Raw genomic sequence first — 20218 nt, forward strand, 5'->3', positions numbered from 1 at the left:
AAGTGTGGATGTATTCCGCTAATGGCTCCATTATAATTGTAAACAGAAAGGAAGACAGTGGGCATCCTTGTCTTGTCCCCCGATATAATGGAATGCTTTCAGACATACAACCATTTATTCTAATACGTGCTATCGGGTTCTTATACAGCATCCTGATCCATGAGATAAATTTTGGTCCAAACCTCATGGCCTCCAGAGTCGCCCAAAGACAGGGCCACTCCACCGAATCAAAAGCTTTCTGCGCATCTAATGGAAAAATGGCCCTGTCTTTGGGGGAGTCCGGAGGAACTGGAAGACTCAAAAACACCCTCCTAATATTCATAGATGCTGATCTGGTTGGGATGAATCCGGTTTGATCTGGATGGATCAGTTTTGCTATAACTTTATTTAACCGTAGGGCCACAACTTTTGCCAAGAGCTTTACATCAGATGAAGTATTAGCATTGGTAGTAAAATACTCTATAATTAATCCCTTTATACTCTGGGTAGCATCTATAATACCCAGCCAATAAGGATTTAGCTTCCACAAGTATTTTCCTCCCCAATTCTTCGTCCATTCAATATCGATCCGCACTGGGGAATGATCCGACAAAGTACGTGTTGCATATATCACATCCTTTACGTATGGTATGATCAGAGCATTCCCCAGTGCCAGATCGATTCTCGACAAGGACGAGTAGGTAGACGAACAGCACGAATACTGTCTGCTCACAGGGTATCTAAGTCGATATAAATCCGACAACCCTGCCTCTCTGAGCAGAGTGCCGAAAGGAGTGGTTTTACCTTCCCCTAGATTATCTGGAGAGGGATACCTATCCAGTACATTATTGATAACGTTATTATAGTCACCAACCAGCAATACAGGGAAATCTAAATATAGAAAGAAAATAGAGAGTATCTTCCATAAAATATTAGATGAATATGGTGGCGGGATATATATATTTATAATTAGGAACTTTTGCATACTATTTTCACACACAATAGCCACAAATCTGCCCCGGGCATCTACATATTCTTTAATAACAGTAAGCATCAATTTACGATGTATTAGTATACTCACTCCCCGTGAGAGGTTGGTATAGGTAGAATGATATGCTATTCTTATCCATGGTTTCTTTACAATATGCAGGCACTCCGGGGTAAGATGTGTCACCTGCAGACAAAAAATTGACGCCTTTGATTTTAGTAAAGCCTGGAAGATTGCTTCCCTCTTATTATGGTCTAGTAGTCCTCTTACATTCCAACTAAATACCGACACAGACATGAGTATCTCTGAATACCATCAAAAACAAAGGGAGAAGTAGTAGGAATAATAACAAAACAAAGACAGGTGAGAAAGAAACCCGGAACCGGTACATTTATTATTTTTGCAGCATCTTTTATTGAAAAACACCCTATCCCTACAACTAACCATAACCTCTCCGATCCCGGAGAGTGGGAGGTACCGAGTCTGTTACCCAGCCCCAACACAACACCCGTAGGAGTATCACCCCTCAAAACCCCGTCCCCACCTTATCGGGAACCACCAATATATTAACCAAACATAACTGACCCGGTATATACTTTATACAAAGTCCAATATAATGACCAAACATAAATGACCCAATATACGCTTTATACAAGGCCAAAAATAGCCACCCCCAGCATGCCTCTCACAATACTTCTCCTAAAGCCTAGCTTGTCTGATACGTCCTTCATTCATTTCCAGCCAATTACAGGCGTCCTCTGCATTATCAAAAAAATGCGTCGTATCAAGAGCCACCATTCTGAGCGGGGTAAAGCATAGCATAAGAAACTGATAACTGCTGCAATCTCTTTTTTACATCCTTAAACTTTGCTCTCTTCTTCTGTACTTCTATGGAATAGGCTGAAAACAGCGATATCCGCACTCCATTATACCGGAGGTCCTGGGCAGATCTTGCCAGGCGGATAATAACTTCCTTATCCTTATAGTGAAGTAGTCTGGCTATAATTGGACAAGGGAGCTGCCCGGGAGTCATTATCCTAGATGACACCCTATGTGCCCGTTCAATCGCAAAGATATTAGAAAGAGAGTCCCGGCCAAAATTTTCAATAATCAATTTTTCCAAGAAGTCTATCATATTAGCCCCTTCCGCTTTTTCTGGGAACCCCAGAAAGCAAATATTGTTCCGCCTTGATCTATTTTCAGTATCATCGATTTTATCTGACAATACCACAATCTCAGCAGAATTTTTTTCTTCCACCTTACACAACCTATGTTCTGAGTGAGTTACTCTTTCTGAGATTTTTTGAAAATCATTCCTTAGGATTGAGATGTCCTGCTGTAAGTGTCCCACTTGAGCAGATAAACCAGTAATGGCAGACATAATATCTCTTAATGTAGGCTCTTTGTCCTGCATGACCTGTCCGGTAGAAATTCTGGGTGTATTACTTGGTACAACGGTGGCGTATATAGCTTGTGGAGGATTACCCTCTGGCAGTACTTGGCCAATCGCCTGCAGAGTATGCTCAGTAGCTCTTATAGATAAATTTTCCACCGTAAATGCACTAGATGGACCCTGGTGCCCACTTGCTTGGCCAGAGACCTCCAAGCTTTCATTTGGGGATGCCTCAGATTGGTCCTCAAACCCCACAAATGATGATTCGCCACCACCGCCTGCTGTATTGCAAGGGCTTTTGCCAAAGCTTTGGCCCTTCTTTTAGCTGCTGCTGCGGCCATATTAAAGAGTCCTTGGCTGAATACCCCTTTCAGCCCGGAACAAAGAGCGGCTAGGGTGCTCTATAATATACAGCAAGTCTAATTTATTTCCAGAGCTCCACTTGCCCTATAACGATAATAGTCCCAGTCACTTATAAAATTTATCACACACTCACCACTCTGCGTTATCCAGACCGTTTTATCCAGGAGTCCAAGAGATAGAACCTCTTATTAATCGTGTTGACCGCTCACTCGTTCTTTGTTCCTCCGGCCGCTGCTTCCCTATGTGTCTCAGCAGGGACCTGCTCTCACGTGACCTTCACACACAGCGACCTTCACAAACCTACTATTTTGTATCTGTAAATCTGTAACAAGTCTAGATACTGGGAAAGTCCAGGCAAAAGCAATCACCGGCTGGTGTTTTACGAAAATACGTTATCCAAGTGTACTGTTGCGCATTTTTTCCCTCATACGTGCATACCACATACGTACATCTAAGTAGTGTACCATTTTGTACCTGTTAATCTGTCAAGGGCCTATGTACTGTGAAAGGACAGCCAAAAGTAATCACCTGCTGCTGTGCTAGCAAATACTGTTTAACCCCTTAAGGACGGAGCCCATTTTCACCTCTAGGACGAAGCCCTTTTTTGCAAATCTGACCACTGTCACTTTAAACATTAATAACTCTGGAATGCTTTCTGTTATCAATCTGATTCTGAGGTTATTTTTTCGTGACATATTCTACTTTATCTTAGTGGTAAAATTTTGTGGTAACTTGCATCCTTTCTTGGTGAAAAATTCCAAAATTTGATTAAAAAATTAAAAATTTTTCATTTTTCTAACTTTGAAGCTCTCTGCTTGTAAGGAAAATGGATATTCCGAATAATTTTTTTTTGATTCACATATACAATATGTCTACTATATATTTCCATCATAAAATTGACCAGTTTTTACTTTTTGAAGACACCAGAGGGTTCAAAGTTCAGCAGCAATTTTCCAATTTTTCACAAAATTTTCAAACTTGCAATTTTTCAGGGACCAGTTCAGGTTTGAAGTGGATTTGAAGGGTCTTCATATTAGAAATACCCCACAAATGACCCCATTATAAAAACTGCACCCCCCAAAGTATTCAAAATGACATTCAGTAAATGTTTTAACCCTTTAGGTGTTTCACAGGAAAAGCAGCAAAGTCAAGGAGAAAATTCAAAATCTTCATTTTTTACACTCGCATGTTCTTGTAGACCCAATTTTTGAATTTTTACAAGGGGTAAAAGGAGAAAATGTATACTTATATTTGTAGCCCAATTTCTCTCGAGTAAGCACATACCTCATATGTCTATGTAAAGTGTTCGGCGGGTGCAGTAGAGGGCTCAGAAGCGAAGGAGCGACAAGGGGATTTTAGAGAGTAGGTTTTTCTGAAATGGTTTTTGGGGGGCATGTCACCTTTAGGAAGCCCCTATGGTGCCAGAACAGCAAAAAAAAAAAACATGGCATACCATTTTGGAAACTAGACCCCTTGAGGAACGTAACAAGGGATAAAGTGAGCCTTAATACCCCACAGGTGTTTCACGACTTTTGCATATGTAAAAAAAAAAAAAAAAAAATTCACAAAAATGTGGGTTTCCCCCCAAATTTCACATTTTTGCAAGGGTTAATAGCAGAAAAGACCCCCCAAAATTTGTAACCCCATCTCTTCTGAGTATGGAGGTACCCCATAAGTGGACCTGAAGTGCACTATGGGCGAACTACAATGCTCAGAAGGGAAGGCGTCATATTTGGCTTTTTGAGAGCAAATTTTGCTCGGGGGGCATGTCGCATTTAGGAAGCCCCTATGGTGCCAGAACAGCAAAATAACCCCCACATGGCATACCATTTTGGAAACTAGACCCCTCACAGAATGTAATGAGGGGTACAGTGAGCATTTACCCCCCACTGGTGTCTGACAGATCTTTGGAACAGTGGGCTGTGCAAAATTTTTCATTTTCACGGACCACTGTTCCAAAGATCCGTCAGACACCTGTGGGGTGTAAATTCTCACTGCACTCCTCATTACATTCCGTGAGGGGTGTAGTTTCCGAAATGGGGTCACATGTGGGTGTGTTTTTTTTTTTTTGCGTTTGTCAGAACCACTGTAACAATCAGCCACCTCTGTGCAAATCACCTCAAATGTACATGGCGCACTCTCCCTTCTGGGCCTTGTTGTGCGCCCCCAGAGCACTTTGCGCCCACATATGGGGTATCTCCGTACTCGGGAGAAATTGTGTTACAAATTTTGGGGGGCGTTTTTCCCTTTTACCTCTTGAGAAAATGAAAAGTATAGGGCTACACCTGCATGTTAGTGTAAAATTTTTTATTTTTTTACACTAACATGCTGGTGTAGACCCCAACTGTTCCTTTTCATAAGGGGTAAAAGAAGAAAAAGCCCCCCAAATGTGACCCTATTCTGTTGCCTTGAAATACGACAGGGCTCCAAAGTGAGAGCGCCATGTGCATTTGAGGCCTGAATTAGGGACTTGCATAGGGGTGGACATAGGGGTATTCTACGCCAGTGTTTCCCAAACAGGGCGCCTCCAGCTGTTGCTAAACTCCCAGCATGCCTGGACAGTCAATTGCTGTCCAGAAATGCTGGGAGTTTTTGTTTTGCAACAGCTGGAGGCTCCATCTTAGAAACACTGCCGTACAATACGTTTTTAATTTTTATTGGAGAAGGGGGGTGGGGGGGCAGTGTACGTGTGTATGTGTAGTGTTTTACTCTTTATTTTATGTTAGTGCAGTGTAGTGTTTTTAGGTTACATTCACACTGACGGCGGATTACACTGAGTCTCCCGCTAGGAGTTTGAGCTGCGGCGGAAAATTTGCCGCATCTCAAATTTGCAGCGGGGAACTCACTGTAATCTGCCGCCAGTGTGAATGTAGCCTGTACATTCACACGGGAGGGGGGTCAAAACTACAACTCCCAGCATGCACTGACAGACCATGCATGCTGGGAGTTGTAGTTTTGCAACAGCTGGAGGCACACTGGCTGGAAAACCTTGAGTTAGGTTCTATGACCTAACTCAGTATTTTCCAACCAGTGTGCCTCCAGCTGTTGCAAAACTGCAACTCCCAGCATGTACTGATTGCGGAAGGGCATGCTGGGAGATGTAGTTATGCAATGGCTGGAGGCACGCAAGTACAACTCCCAGCATGCCAAGACAGCCTTATGCTGTTCCTGAATGCTGGGAGTTGTAGTTTTGCAAGATTTAAAGGGGTTCAAGTTGTAAATCACTGTCCAGTGGTCTCAAAACTGTGGCCCTCCAGATGTTGCAAAACTACAACTCTCAGCATGCCCAGCCAGCAAACTGCTGTCTGGGCATGCTGAGAGTTGTAGTTTTGCAACATCTGGAGGGCTACAGTTTGAGACCACTTAGTGATCTACAACCTGAACCCCTCTAAATATTGCAAAACTACAAGTCCCAGCATGCCCACACAGCAAACAGCTGTCTGGGCATGCTGGGAGTTGTAGTTTTGCAACATCGGGAGGGCCACGGTTTAGAGACCACTGTAAACTGTGGCCCTCCGGATGTTGCTAGGCAACAACTCACCTAGCAGGACCCAGAAGCCGCCGCCGCACGTGGGGGATCCCCGCATGGAGGATCGCGATCCGGGATCCAGGTAGGGACCTTCGGCGCCGACCCTCCCTGGACGGTTCCCCCGTTCTGCCCGGACACCGATAGGTGGGCAAAGCGGGGGAACCAAACTTTAACCCCCCCCTCCCCCGGTCTGCTATCGGTCGGTCGCTCGGCCGACCAATAGCAGGGATAGGAGGGGTGGCAACCCTGCCACCAAACTCCTATCCCTTTAGGGGGATCTAGGGTGTCTCGGACACCTACGATCCCTCTTATTTTCCGGGTCACCAGTGACCCGTATGACCCGGAATCGCGCAGATCGCAGGTCTGAATTGACCTGCGATTTGCGCGCATCGCGGTCATGGGGGGGTCTCACGACCCCCCTCGGCGATGTGCCGTGATGCCTCCTGTTAGATAACAGCAGTCATCCCGGTCCGATCACCGCTACCGGTGACGCGGCGCTCCCGGAACCCCGCGACGTACATGTACGTCGCCGCGCGCCAAGTGACACTTCGAGGCGCCGTACATGTACGTCGCTCGTCGTGAAGGGGTTAAAGAGTAGTGAAGCCTAATGTAATACCCTTATATACGCACTAAGTATGTCAGGCAGAGAAGTGCCAGGACGTGCACAGAGGAGTGGCAGAGGCCTAAATACTTCAGGCAGAGGTCGCAGCAGACTAGGGGCAACGCAGCAGGAGTCGCAGCGAGAGGCCTGTGCTCCTGTTATCAGTTAGCGGTCGTGTCTCGACCAGCAACCCATCTGCCGTCATCGATTGGTTAACACGGTCATCCAGTTCATCACAAGTGACATCTGATACCCCCTGTCAACAGTCGGTCAGTTAATCAGACACAACCATCAGTTGGCATAGCCCGGGAACAGTCCCTGTCCTCCAATTGCCTTTGTCCTATGCTGTTCCCTCCCCTAAAGAAGTATCTTATGCTGTGGGTTCAGCTCCACTATTCACTGAGGACAATCTAATAGAGGACAGTCAGCAGCTACTGCCCAGCCAAGAAGGGGAGGAGACATGCGCTGCTTGCTCCGCTAGGCAGCCAAGTAGTGATGCGGAGAGCGACGTGGGAGGCGGTGTTGCAAGGATTCAGGGTCCTGAAGCAGCCACTGTTGGGGAACCTGAGGAGGACATCAGTGACAAGCAGACAGTTGTTGATGATGATGAAGCCGATCGCAATTGGGAGCCGGGTGCAGAAGGGGCTTCATCATCATCAGGAGAAGAGAGTTGCAGGTTGCCCTTGAGGCAGCAGCTGAGCCAGCAAGGCGGAAGCATGGTGGCAGAAGTGGAAATTCTGGAGCCAAACGTGCCTGGGGGAGGCCACCTGCTTCGCGGCAGCCTACCTTTCTGGGAGATAGTGGTACAGGGGTTCCTGGAGACGGCACCAGTAGCAGTCAATTAGTGCGGACTGTATGTGGGAAAAATCAGCTACTTGGCGGTGTGGCAGTTTTTCATCAGGCATCCGGAGGAGGTTAACGTAGCCACATGCAAGATATGTTGGCAGAAGGTGAAGCGTGGCCAGGGTCCCAATGTTAGCACCACAGCCGTGCGTCAACACATGCTTTGCCAGCATAAAACGGACTGGGAGAACTGTGGCTCCAATGTAGTGGTCCAGCCTGCTGCCTCACCCAGTTGCCAGCCACTCCCTCCTTCAGCCAGCCAAGGCTCCACCACCTCAGCCGAAGGGAGCTGTCGCTCCAGATGCTCCTGCTTCTCCCACTTTTAGTCAGCCATTCCGCCAACAACCCATCGGCAAAGCCATGTCCAAGAGACATAAGTATGCCCCCACACGTCCAACGGTGCAGAAGTTGAAAGTGCTCCTATCTAAGTTGCTGGTGCTGCAGTGCTAAGTGCTGGACTCTGCACCTTTCAGAGAATTGATGGCTTGTGTCGAGCCGAGGTGGAGAGTCCCAAGCCGTAATTTCTTTGCGGAGAAGGCAGTACCAGCCCTGCATAATTTTGTACAAGAGAAGGTGGACCAGTCCTTGAGCCTGTCGGTGTGTTCAAAAGTTCACGGCAGCGCCGACATGTGGAACTGTAACTACGGGCAGGGACAATACATGTCTTTTACGGCCCACTGGGTAAATGTGGTTCCTGCACAGCCACAACAGCAACTTGGACAGGTCACACCACTTCCTCCTCCACGCTCTTGCTCTCAGGCAGTTGGTCCTCTGACAGTGTGCGACTCCACCTCCTCATCCTCCACCGTGTCCTCGGCCTCCACTACACGTACAAATCTCAGTGGCCCTTCATCGTACCATGTGTGTTGCGCACAGTGGTGTCATGCTGTTCTTCACATGGTTTGCATTGGCGAACAGAGTCACACAGGGGAGGAACTGCTAAAATTAATTTGTCAAGAAATCGGAGTATGGCTTACTCCACGAAATCTGGAAATGGGAACCATGGTGACCGACAACGGGAAAAACATTGTGTCTGCACCGCGACAAGGAAGTGTGAACACGCCCTGTAAGGCACATGTGTTCAATCGGGTTGTCAAGCACTTCCTGAAGTCTTCACCCCATTTGCAAGACATCCTAACAATGGGAAGGAAACTGTGCATGCACTTCAGCCACTCGTGCAACGTCAGAACCGTATCCCACAACATAGTCTTATTTGTGACGTTGCCACACGTTGGAATTCCACCCTCTACATTTTGGACAGACTATACTAACAAAGAAAAGCCATCACCGATTTCTTGATGATCCGAGCAGATAGGGGTACTCCCCTGTGTAACATCAATGTGAACCAGTGACACCTGCCATTTGCTGAGGCCCTTTGAGGAAGCCACATTATTTGTAAATCGCCTGGATTACGGGATGAACAACGTAATTCCACTCAAACATTGCCTACAACAAATGATTGAAACAATGGCTGGTCACGGCAATGGAGTTGTTGCTCCTACATCTCACGGACACATGAGCCCTGTGGGGGCTGAACTGGTGGAGGAAGATGAGGGGCAGAGTGGAGCACAGTTTAGGTTGGATGAGATGGGCGGTGTTTCTAGTCATCAGACAGGAGAGGAGGAGCATGATCAGCTAGAGCAGTTAGAGGGTTATTATGAGGAAGGTGAGACAGAGGACCCAGACACACCGTGGCAGTATGCAGTGGAGATGGAGGAAGGGAGTCCCTCCGAGTCACTGGCGCAAATGGCACGATGCATGCTCAGTTGCTTGCGTAGTGAACCACGAATTGTCAAAATTCTTCAGCAGGATGACTTCTGTATCTCCACCTTATTGGACCCTCGCTACCGTCACAGAATGGGGGCCATTTTTACACCCACTGAGAGGGAGGACAAATTGAACTTCTACAGAGAGATTGTATGTAGTCAGTTGGCCAATGCCTATCGGAGACATGGTCCATCTACTCGCAGGTCTGATTCGGGGGGGGGGGGGGGGCTCTGCGCTCACCTTCCACTGCCATGGCTGCTGGGGAGTGGAGGGGTGGCAGGAGCAGTAGCAGCTCCATTATCAAAAGCTTAAGTCTACAGTCAGTGATGAGTACCTTTCTTCACCCGCATAGTGAAGCAACTCATCAGCAGCAGGTAGACATGGAGAAGGACCTGAACCAGCAGGTGGTGGCATACCTTGACATGGCCATTCCAACAAACCTTGAAGATCCGTTGGACTTCTGGGCAGCCAAACTTGATTTATGGCCGCAACTAGCAGAGTTTGCCCTGGAAAAGCTGTACTGCCCGTAACTAATTTACAAATCTGTTTAACTTTCTGGAGCCAGTTGATATATAAAAAAAAGTTTTTTCTCCTGGATAACCCCTTTAAATTAGATTAAGATTTCACTGGAGAGTGGCATTAGTCGAACATCCCTTCAGCGGATATTAGCTACTCACAAATGGCACCCTTACAAACTCCAGCTACTGCAGCATCTCAACGAGAATGACCCAGATTGGCGCACTGAATTTGCAGAATGGGAAAACAAAAATTGGAACAGGACCCTCAGTTTACGCAGAAGATTTTGTTCAGTAATGAGGCAAACTTTTATGTGAATGGTGAAGTTAACAAACAAAACCACCGCTATTGGTCTGACATTAACCCACATTGGATAGATTCCTCCAAAACTGTTGGAACACAAAAATTGATGGTATGATGTGGTATATGGGGTACAAAGATAGTGGGGCCATTCTTCATCAATGGAAACCTCAAGGCCACTGGATATACGAAATTGCTTCATGATGATGTGTTTCCCTCTTTATGCACTGAAGCTGGCACGTTACCTGAGTTTTTCCAGCAAGTTGGTGCACTATCACATAATAGGTGTCAGGTCTGAGCATTCCTAGATGAACAGTTTCCAGGAAAGTGTATTGGTCGTCGTGGGCCAGTTGAATGGCCCCAAAGGTCTCCCGATCTGACCCCCTTTGACTTTTATTTTTGGGGTCATCTGAAGGCAATTGTCTATGCTGTGAAGATACGAGATGTGCAGCACCTAAAACTAGGGATACTGGAAGCCTGTGCTAGCATTTCTCCTGCGGTGTTGCTATCAGTGTGTGAAGAGTGGGAGAAGAGGGTTGCATTGACAGTCCAACACAATGGGGAGCACATTGAATACATTTTGTAAGTGGTCAGAAACTTGTAAATAACTCATGAAAGAATAAAGTTACGTTAAAACCAAGTACATAATTGTTTTTCTTATGAAATTCCCAATAAGTTTGATGTGTCCAATGACCCTCTTCCTATTAAAAAAAAACAAAAGTTGGATTAAAAATGGCCGACTTCAAAATGGCCGCCATGGTCACCACCCATCTTGAAAAGTTTCCCCCCTCACATATACTAATGTGCCACAAACAGAAAGTTTGTACTGTATAAAAATGAAAAAAAGACAGAGCTCTCATAGGGCAGTACGTTTGAACCAGATGTAACTATTTAGAGTGAGCGGTATATGCAATAACCACTCACCTTGCCTGGTTGCATTAAGCATGCAGCAACCTGGATTATCTCGGTGCAGCCGTCCAGAGATGTCGAGGAGGTGGCAGCCTCACTCGATAGTAGATAATCAGGATAGAAGGGGAGAAAAAAACTCTGGATCCTCGGCGCCACCCGTTGCAATAAACTTCAAAAGTCACTGGTACAATTGAAATTTTCTTTATTCACCTATGTCAGACACGTTTCGAGGTTTAGGATACCTCTTTCTCAATGACCTTGGTGCTTATACAGACGATGTAAAATAACAGCTTTATATAATAAAAGATGGACGCCTTAAACAGTGTCAGGTGGTACTTAAGATCTGTCATAGACATGCGCTGATGTAGCGCTGCTAACTGACGTGTGTGGCTCTCACATCAGTAGTTCATTCATAAAAAAATACTCTAACATAATAAAACATACGATAATATTAAAAGATACTTTTAGTTTCAATTTCCAAGTGACTACCTACTCTTAGTTCCTAAGATCCAGGAGCAGCTTCTCTATATAATTTTGTTACACTGTTTCTGAATGTCGGCATTAACTGAGCTTCCATACCCAGAGCGACGGCTCTGATGAGCTTGATGTGTTTAGAAAAAGAGGAGGAGGAGCCGGCTCCAGACGGAGCAATACCGATGGTAGCGTGTTCTGAGTTACAGCTTTGCTGCACCCGTTTTCAAAGTATAATAGTCTTAGTCTTATTATTAGTGATCTACAAATGAAGATCTGAAACACTCCGTGGAGGGACGGCTAGCGTCAGAAGAGGAACGATATCGCTGTTTTTTGATGTCCTAAGCGATTGTGCTCTCTTGGAATTCATTCTTTATACTTGTTGTATTCCAATGTTCTTAGACATGTTTTTTCCCATGGGGAAGTTCCCCATTGCTGAGGGCTACAGCGCTGAAAAGGTCTTAGTTATGGAGTTTTTATGTCGGGGGAGGTCACGGTTATTGATTGTATAGAGCTTTAGTGCGGTTTTCCTACTCTTGGGGACTCCAGCGCTGCTAAATGTTCAATTGAAATATGAGTTTATTTGTATATTATATGAATGTATGTGGTGTAGTCATGAATGATATGGATGTATGTATATCTGAAATACCAAGTGTAATGAGATGCATTGTTCTGTTAGGTATATAGTATGGGTTTCATTTTGGATATGTGTATCTGAGCTATTAAGTTTCTATGTTTGATGGGTGTTAGATGTGATTAAGCTGGAAGAAATATAATGAATGTTCATGTGTACTATCATATTATATGCACACATAGGGTGTGGTTATATAAGATTAATGAATGTCAATCTATATGTAAATGAAATATAAAGATTGTGTGTCTATGTTGGTGTTGCTACGTGGTGTATATGGTATACATACATCATTCATGACTACACCACATACATTCATATAATATACAAATAAACTCATATTTTTTTTTTTACATTTTTATATTTTTATATTTTTTTATATTTTTTTATATTCAAGGTTTTTTTTCCCCCTTCTATCCTGATTACAAACAGGAAGTTAATTTTACCAACCATTCCCATTTTATGAAGGTGTATCCATATAAATGGAACACCCTTTACATAACCAGCAAAGTTACTTACTTACTCTTCAAAAAAAACGTACTCTTCAAAAATGCATCCAGACCCCTTTTGAACTCTTTTACTAAGTTCACCAAGACCACCTCCTCCGGGTAAGAATTCCACAGTCTCACTGCTCTTACAGTAAAGAACCCCCGTCTGTGCTGGGGTAGAAACCTTCTTTCCTCTAAACGTAGAGGATGCCCCCTTGTTATAGATACAGTCCTGGGTATGAATAGATCATGGGAAAGATCTCTGTACTGTCCCCTGTTATATTTATACATAGTTATTAGGTCTCCCCTAATCCTTCTTTTTTCTAAACTAAATAACCCTAATGCTGATAATCTTTCTGGGTACTGTAGTCCTCCCATTCCTGTATTACCCTGGTTTCCCGTCTTTGATCCCTCTCCAGCTCCACTGTATCTTTCTTGTACACTCGTGCCCAGTACTGTACACAGTATTCTATGTGTGGTCTGACTAGTGATTTGTACAGCGGTAGAAATACTTCCTTGTCGTGGACAACTATCCCTCTATTGATGTACCCCATGATTTTATTTGCCTTGGCAGCAGCTGCCCGACACTGGTCACTACAGCTAAATTTACTGTTAACTAAAACTCCCATGTCCTTTTCAATGTCAGTCAGCCCAAGTGTGCTCCCATTTAATACATAATCCCAGCCCAGATTTTTGTTCCTTACCCTACATTTATCAGTGTTGAACCTCATCTGCCACTTCCTAGCCCAAGCCTTCAACCTATCCAGATCCATTTGCAACAGTTCCCTGTCCTCTATTGTGTTTACCGCTTTACAGAGTTTAGTATCATCTGCAAAGATTGCTACTTTACTATTCGACCCCTCTACAAGTTCATTAATAAATATATTAAATAAAACAGGACCCAAGACTTCCCCCTGTGGTGCCCCACTAGTAGCAGCCACCCAATCAGAATAAGTAATGTAATACATTTATTTTTATCAATATACTCCAAAATAGCATCTCTTAGAAAACTCTCAAAAATTTACATACAACAGAGGTTAAACTAACAGGCCTATAATTTCCGGGGTCACCTTTTGTCCCCTTTTTAAATATTGACACCACATTTGCCATGCGCCAGTCCTGGGGGACAGTCCCTGTTACTATAGAGTCCATGAATATTAAAAATAGGTGTCTGTCTATTACAGTACTTAATTCCTTTAGAACACGGGGGTGTATGTCATCTGGACTGGGCGATTTGTCTATTTAGATTTTTTGTAGGCGGTACTGCACTTCTTCCCGGGTTAGATAGGTGACCTATAAATTGGAGTTTACCTTATCTCGCTGTATTTCACCTGGCATTTCATTTTCCCTGGTGAACACAGTGGAGAATAATTCGTTTAATATATTAGCTTTTTCCTGATCCCTGTTTATAATGTCTTCTTTATCATTTTTTAAAGGGCCTGCACTTTCATTTTAGACCTTTTAGCTATTTATATAGTTATAGAACATTTTGGGGTTAGTTTTACTCTCTTTGGCAATGAGTCTTTCTTTCTCCATTTTTGCGGCTTTTATCTGTTTTTTACATATTTTACATTTTTCTCTATAGCTTTTTAATGCTTTCTCACTGCTGTCCTCTTTTAGTAGTTTAAATGCTTTATTTTTGTGATTTATTGCCCCCTTAACATTTTTGTTCATCCATATTGGTTTTCTTTTATTTCTGACCCTTTTATTCCCATGAGGTATATACATCTTACAGTGAGAGTTTAATATATTTTTAAAAGTCTCCCATTTAGTGTCAGTATTCTTGTTTTTGAGGACATTATCCCATGTTATATTGTTAAGGGCTTCTCTGAGTTGGTCAAACTTTGCCTTCCTAAAGCTCATTGTTTTTGTGGCCCCTCGAGAGATTCCCTTATTGAAGAAGTTATAATGCATTATATGATGATCACTATTTCCTAGGTGTCCTTCTACTTAAACATTAGTTACTCTGTCAGGCCTGTTGGTTAATATTAAATCTAGTAGAGCGCCCTCTCTGGTCGGGCTCTGCACCATTTGGGACAGATAATTGTCTTTAGCTATAGTCAGAAACCTGTTTCCTTTATGAGATTCACAGGTCTCGGTCCCCCATTATTATCACCTCATTCTGATTTGCTGCCTTATTTATTTGCTTCATTAATTAATCTTCTGCTACATCCATTATGTTTGGTGGCTTATAGAAAACCCCTATCAGAATTTTGTTATTTTTATCTCCATATATTTCTACCCATAATGACTCCACATTATCATTTCCCTCCCGTATATATCCTCCCGCAGTGCGGCCTTCAGACTGGACTTTACATAAAGACAAACTCCTCCCCCTTTCCATTTTGTCCGATCCTTCCTGAATAGACTATAACCCTGTATGTTGACCGCCCAGTCACAGGTATCGTCCAACCAAGTCTCTGTTATACCTGCTATGTCATAATCCTCCTCATACATCAACCCCTCCAGTTCATCTGTCTTATTGGTCAGACTTCTGGCATTAGTCAACATGCAATTCAAATGGCATATGGTTTTTCTTCCTTTGAAGCCTATCCCTATTAACTATTCTAATCCCTCCCTCCGCTCCACCCCATGTACATTAATACGTCCCCCCTCTCTATCTACACTATCTTCCCCCTCTATGTTGTAGGTTCCCTCCCCCCAGTCCCTAGTTTAAACACTCCTCCACCCTTCTAGCCATCTTTTTCCCAAGCACAGCTGCACCCTCCCCATTGAGGTGCAGCCCGTCCATACGGAAGAGCCGGTAACCGACAGCAAAGTCAGCCCAGTTCTCCATGAACCCAAACCCCTCCTTCCTACACCAGCTTCTGAGCCACTTGTTTACCTCCCTAATCTCCCGCTGCTTCTCTGGTGTGGCTTGTGGTACAGATAATATTTCAGAAAATATTACCTTGGAGTTCCTTGCCTTAAGCTTGCGGCCTAAGTCCCTGAAATCATTTTTAAGGACACTTATTGCTGTCATTGGTGTAGTTCTATTAATAAAGCAGAGGATGCTACCCCAGGTACATCCACATGCACTTCACAGTCCAGGGCGCAGAAAGTTTTGGGTGAGGTAGACCAGCTTGGTAGACCTATTAGATATCTGGGGAAATCCCAGATATGTAATAACTACAATTACAGCATCTGTAGTTACAACCATTGCAGATTGTTACATGTATGCACAGCCTGTTATAGGGCTCATCAAAGATCTGCTTTCCCGCAAAAATCCAAGCAGTCATGACTAGCTGAGGTGAATATGGATTGTCTGACACATTTCTTATCGGATCATCCAGATCCAGCGAATCCGTCAGGTTCCTTATTGATGGGTTCTTGTCCAGTTTCCATACTGGTTTTGTAACATTACCTTCTGCCACTTACGAGTGCGACAACTTTAGTTCAGCCATGAGGAACCCTGACATAGTTGATTCATTAATTAATACGGAGGTGGACAAAGGTTTCATCATAGGACTGTTTGATAAGCCTCCATTTGATGTTTGGCATGTGAGCCCTGTAGGATTAGTCAAAGGCAATTTTAGTAATAAACACCGTCTAATCTACGACTTGTCTGCCCCTTATTCAGCTACAGTACCCAGCATGAATTTGCTTATACCTGGAGAGAAGTTCACATAAAAATACACCTCAATTGATGAGGCCATAGCTGTTATTTTGAGCATGGGTAGGAGGGCCGCCTGTTTGTCAAAAATAGATATTTCTGATGCATTCAAACTTCTTCCCATTATGCCCGACCTCTGGAAATCAAGTGACATGGGAATAAGTGGGGCAATAAGTACTACTTTGCCTTCAAATTAACCTTTGGGTCTAGAAGTAGCCCTTGGCTATTTAACATGTTTGCACTTGCCTTACATTGGGTGTTAGAGAACAGGTTTGATTGTGCACACATGATCCATTATTTAGACGATTTTTTACTGATTGAGTCTGGTCTAAACCGACCTAGAGCTCTTGACATATCACTGGCGGTTTTTCAGCAGTTGGTAGTTCCTGTTTCCGACAAAAAGGTAGAGGGTCCATGCAAATGGTTGACATTTTTAGTCATCACCCTTGACTCTCAGGCTATGGAAGGCAGGCTTCCCCGCGAAAAACTCTCACGCATCAGGCAGGCATGTCATAACTTTCTTCTCAGGTCACAAAAGGTCTCAGGTCACAAAAGTTGAGCTCCAGTCCTTACTCGGGATGCTGAATTTCGCTATGCGAGTTATACCACAAGGTAGAACGTTCATTTCAAGATTATTAGAACTAATGTCTTCTGTCCCAGGGCAGCACGATGTTATCAAGCTTGACCACCAAGCTGATTTACTATAGCTGATTTAGCTGTGGTATCCCGGTACCGTATTGCATACGTTACCTTGTGGTGATGTCCCCAAAGTCAGAGTCCCTAGGAACAGTGGGGGTCCTCTTCCTTAGTTAACCCCTCGTCACCCCTCAGGTAGCTAGAATTTATGTAAATACAAATGTAAAGATGTATATTTAATATTCCTACCTTGTTTCGCATCGCACGACTTGCGTGTCATGTAACTTAGTTCAGAACTCTATGGATTGCTAAAGGACCTTTGGTGGTTTTAGTCAGGTGATCACCCACAATGCAATGTAACGGTGAGTGACAGCTGATATGGACCAATCCAAAATGGCCAGCTCCTGCCCATATAAGGGAGCTGCGCCATCTTGATCTCTCTCTTGGTTTGCTGACTCTGGACGAGGTAGGACCTCCGCAGCTTACAAGACATTTACTAATAGACATGTGCAATTCGGTTCGGTACGAATGTCTAATCTACCGAATTTTACCGTTTTCGGGCATTCGGACCGATCCGAATGCACGAAAACATATTTTGAACATTCCCAAATAGCCACGATAATACAAATACCGTATATACTTGAGTATAAGCCGAGTTTTTCAGCACGATTTTTCGTGCTGAAAACACCCCCCTCAGCTTATACTCGAATGAACTCTCCACCCTCAGTGGTATTCAACCTGCGGACCTCCAAATGTTTCAAAACTACAACTCCCAGCAAGCCCGGGCAGCCATTGGCTGTCCGGGCTTGCTGGGAGTTGTAGTTTTGAAACCTCTGGAGGTCCGCAGGTTGAAGACCACTGCGGCCTTCGACATCATCCAGCCCCTTTAGTTCTGTACTCACCTCGGCTCGGCGGAACGTTAGGGTGCGCTGGTCCGGTGCTGCAGGACTGTCCGGTGGGGAGGTCGTCCGGTGGGATAGTGGTTCCGGGCTGTCCCTCTTCACCATGGGGCCTCTTCTCCGCGCTTCGGGCCTGGCCCCGGAATAGTCACGTTGCCTTGACAACGAAGCAGAGGGACGTTCATTACCAACGTCCCTCTGCGTCATCGTCAAGGCAACGCCTCTATTCCGGGCCCGAAGCGCGGAGAAGAGGCCCCAAGGTGAAGATGGCAGCCCGGAACCACTATCCCACCGGACGACCTCCCCACCGGACAGTCCTGCAGCACCGGACCAGCGCACTCTAACGTCCCACCGAGCGGAGGTGAGTACAAAACTAAAGGGAGTGAGAGGGGGGGGGGCTGGATGATGTCGAAGGCCGCAGTGGTCTTCAACCTGCGGACCTCAAGAGGTTTCAAAACTACAACTCCCAGCAAGCCGGGAGTTGTAGTTTTGAAACCTCCGGAGGTCCGCAGGTTGAAGACCACTGTATCAGACATTGACAAGCGGTGATGATGAAGGTGGGGGGGAGGCTGGTGACATGTGGTGATGATGACAAGGGGATGATGAAGGGGGGGGTGGGATGATGACAAGGGGATGATGAAGGGGGGTGTGGGATGATGACAGGGGGATGATGAAGGGGGGTGGGGATGATGACAAGGGGGTGATGACAAGGGGATAATGAAGGGGGGGAGGGGATGATGACAAGGGAATGATGAAGGGGGAGAGGGGATGATGACAAGGGGATGATGAAGGGGGGTGTGGGATGATGACAAGGGAATGATGAAGAGGGGGTGTGGGATGATGACAAGGGGATGATGAAGGGGGGGTGGGATGATGACAAGGGGATGATGAAGGGGGGTGTGGGATGATGATGAAGGGGGGGTGTGGGATGATGAAGGGGGTGTGTGGGATGATGACAAGGGGATGGTGAAAGGGGGTGTGGGATGATGACAAGGGGATGATGACAGGCGGTGATGATGAAGGGGGGGATGATGACAGGCGGTGATGATGAAGGGGGGATGATGACAGGGTAATGATGATGAGGGTGTTAATGACGGGGGTCTGGATGATGACAGGGGGATGATGTATTTCCCACCCTAGGCTTATACTCGGGTCAATAACTTTTCCTGGGATTTTGGGGTGAAATTAGGGCCCTCGGCTTATATTCGGGTCGGCTCATACTCGAGTATATATGGTAGCAAAGTAAACGAACTTAAAGAATTCATTCTAATAACAAAATAGTAATAGAAAAGATACAGTAGTGATGAAAACAATTGTATCTAACGAAATTTATCTTTTTTTATTATGAAATGTTTATTAATTTTTAAACAGGGATCAATTTATGTGAGCAGGTAAAGCACTAAAAATGTAGCCGACAGCAATAATAAAAATGTAGTGTGTGCGTGTTTTTCACTTTTTTTAAAAACATTTTTTAGGTAGTACTACTACTCCCAGCATGGAACTGTTCCATGATGGGAGTAGTAGTTACCTGTACTAATTGACAGATCGCCGGGGTCCCTTGCGATCCTCTTGTATAATGTATAGATGCGGCGGCAGCTCTTCTATGGTCCCCTGCACTCACGTATATATACACATATTCATATTTCCCGCAGAGCTGTGATTGGCCAGATGGTTCCAGCCAATCACAACTCTCTGTGAGAAATAGGAATATGTGTATATATACGGCTGTGCAGGGGACCATAGGAGAGAGGCCGCCGCATCCATACATTATACAGGAGCATCACTGCAGGTGTCAGGAGTGATACCCGCAGTGATCTTTCCTTTACTACAAGTACTACTACTCCCAACATGGAGTACACTCTGCTCCATGCTGGGAGCTGTAGTACCTGCATTAACAGACAGATTGCAGCAGGTGTCAGAAGTTACACTCTCTGCGATATGTCTATTAATGCAGGTACTACAGCTCACAGCATAGAGCAGAGTGTGCTCCATGTTGGGAGTATTAGTACCTGCAGTAAGGGACAGATCCCAGCAGATGTCACTCCTCCTGACACCCGCTGCGATTGTCCTTATGTGAATGTCGGGAACAGCTGTTCTCAGGGCTACAGAGCCAGGAGAACAGCTGACGCTGAGCCGTAGGTATACATTGTATATCTACTGCCAAGCAAGAACTTACAGTGAGCCTGCAATGTGTATACAGTATACACATTGCTGGCTCACTTAACCCCTTGCTGAGCTGGGCGCTATGCGCAAGCCCAGCAAGGAAAGAGTTAACTTACACTGCTGAACAGT

At 45.0% G+C, this 20218-nt stretch overlaps 1 protein-coding gene across 5 annotated transcripts in view; it reads right to left on the minus strand.

Annotated features, from left to right (window-relative positions):
- LOC130290765 (protein Shroom4-like) overlaps positions 1-20218 on the minus strand; it is a 739734-nt gene that overhangs the window by 614569 nt on the left and 104947 nt on the right. Inside the window, exon 2 of one of the 5 annotated variants that reach the window (XM_056538827.1) lies at positions 1061-1153. The exons of the other annotated variants lie outside the window; for them this stretch is intronic. The gene's annotated coding sequence lies outside the window, so the exon portion shown is untranslated. The remainder of the gene's footprint in view (positions 1-1060; positions 1154-20218) is intronic. 5 annotated transcript variants of the gene reach the window in all.

Source organism: Hyla sarda, chromosome 9 (assembly GCF_029499605.1).
Source record: "Hyla sarda isolate aHylSar1 chromosome 9, aHylSar1.hap1, whole genome shotgun sequence".
NCBI classification, from domain to species: domain Eukaryota; kingdom Metazoa; phylum Chordata; class Amphibia; order Anura; family Hylidae; genus Hyla; species Hyla sarda.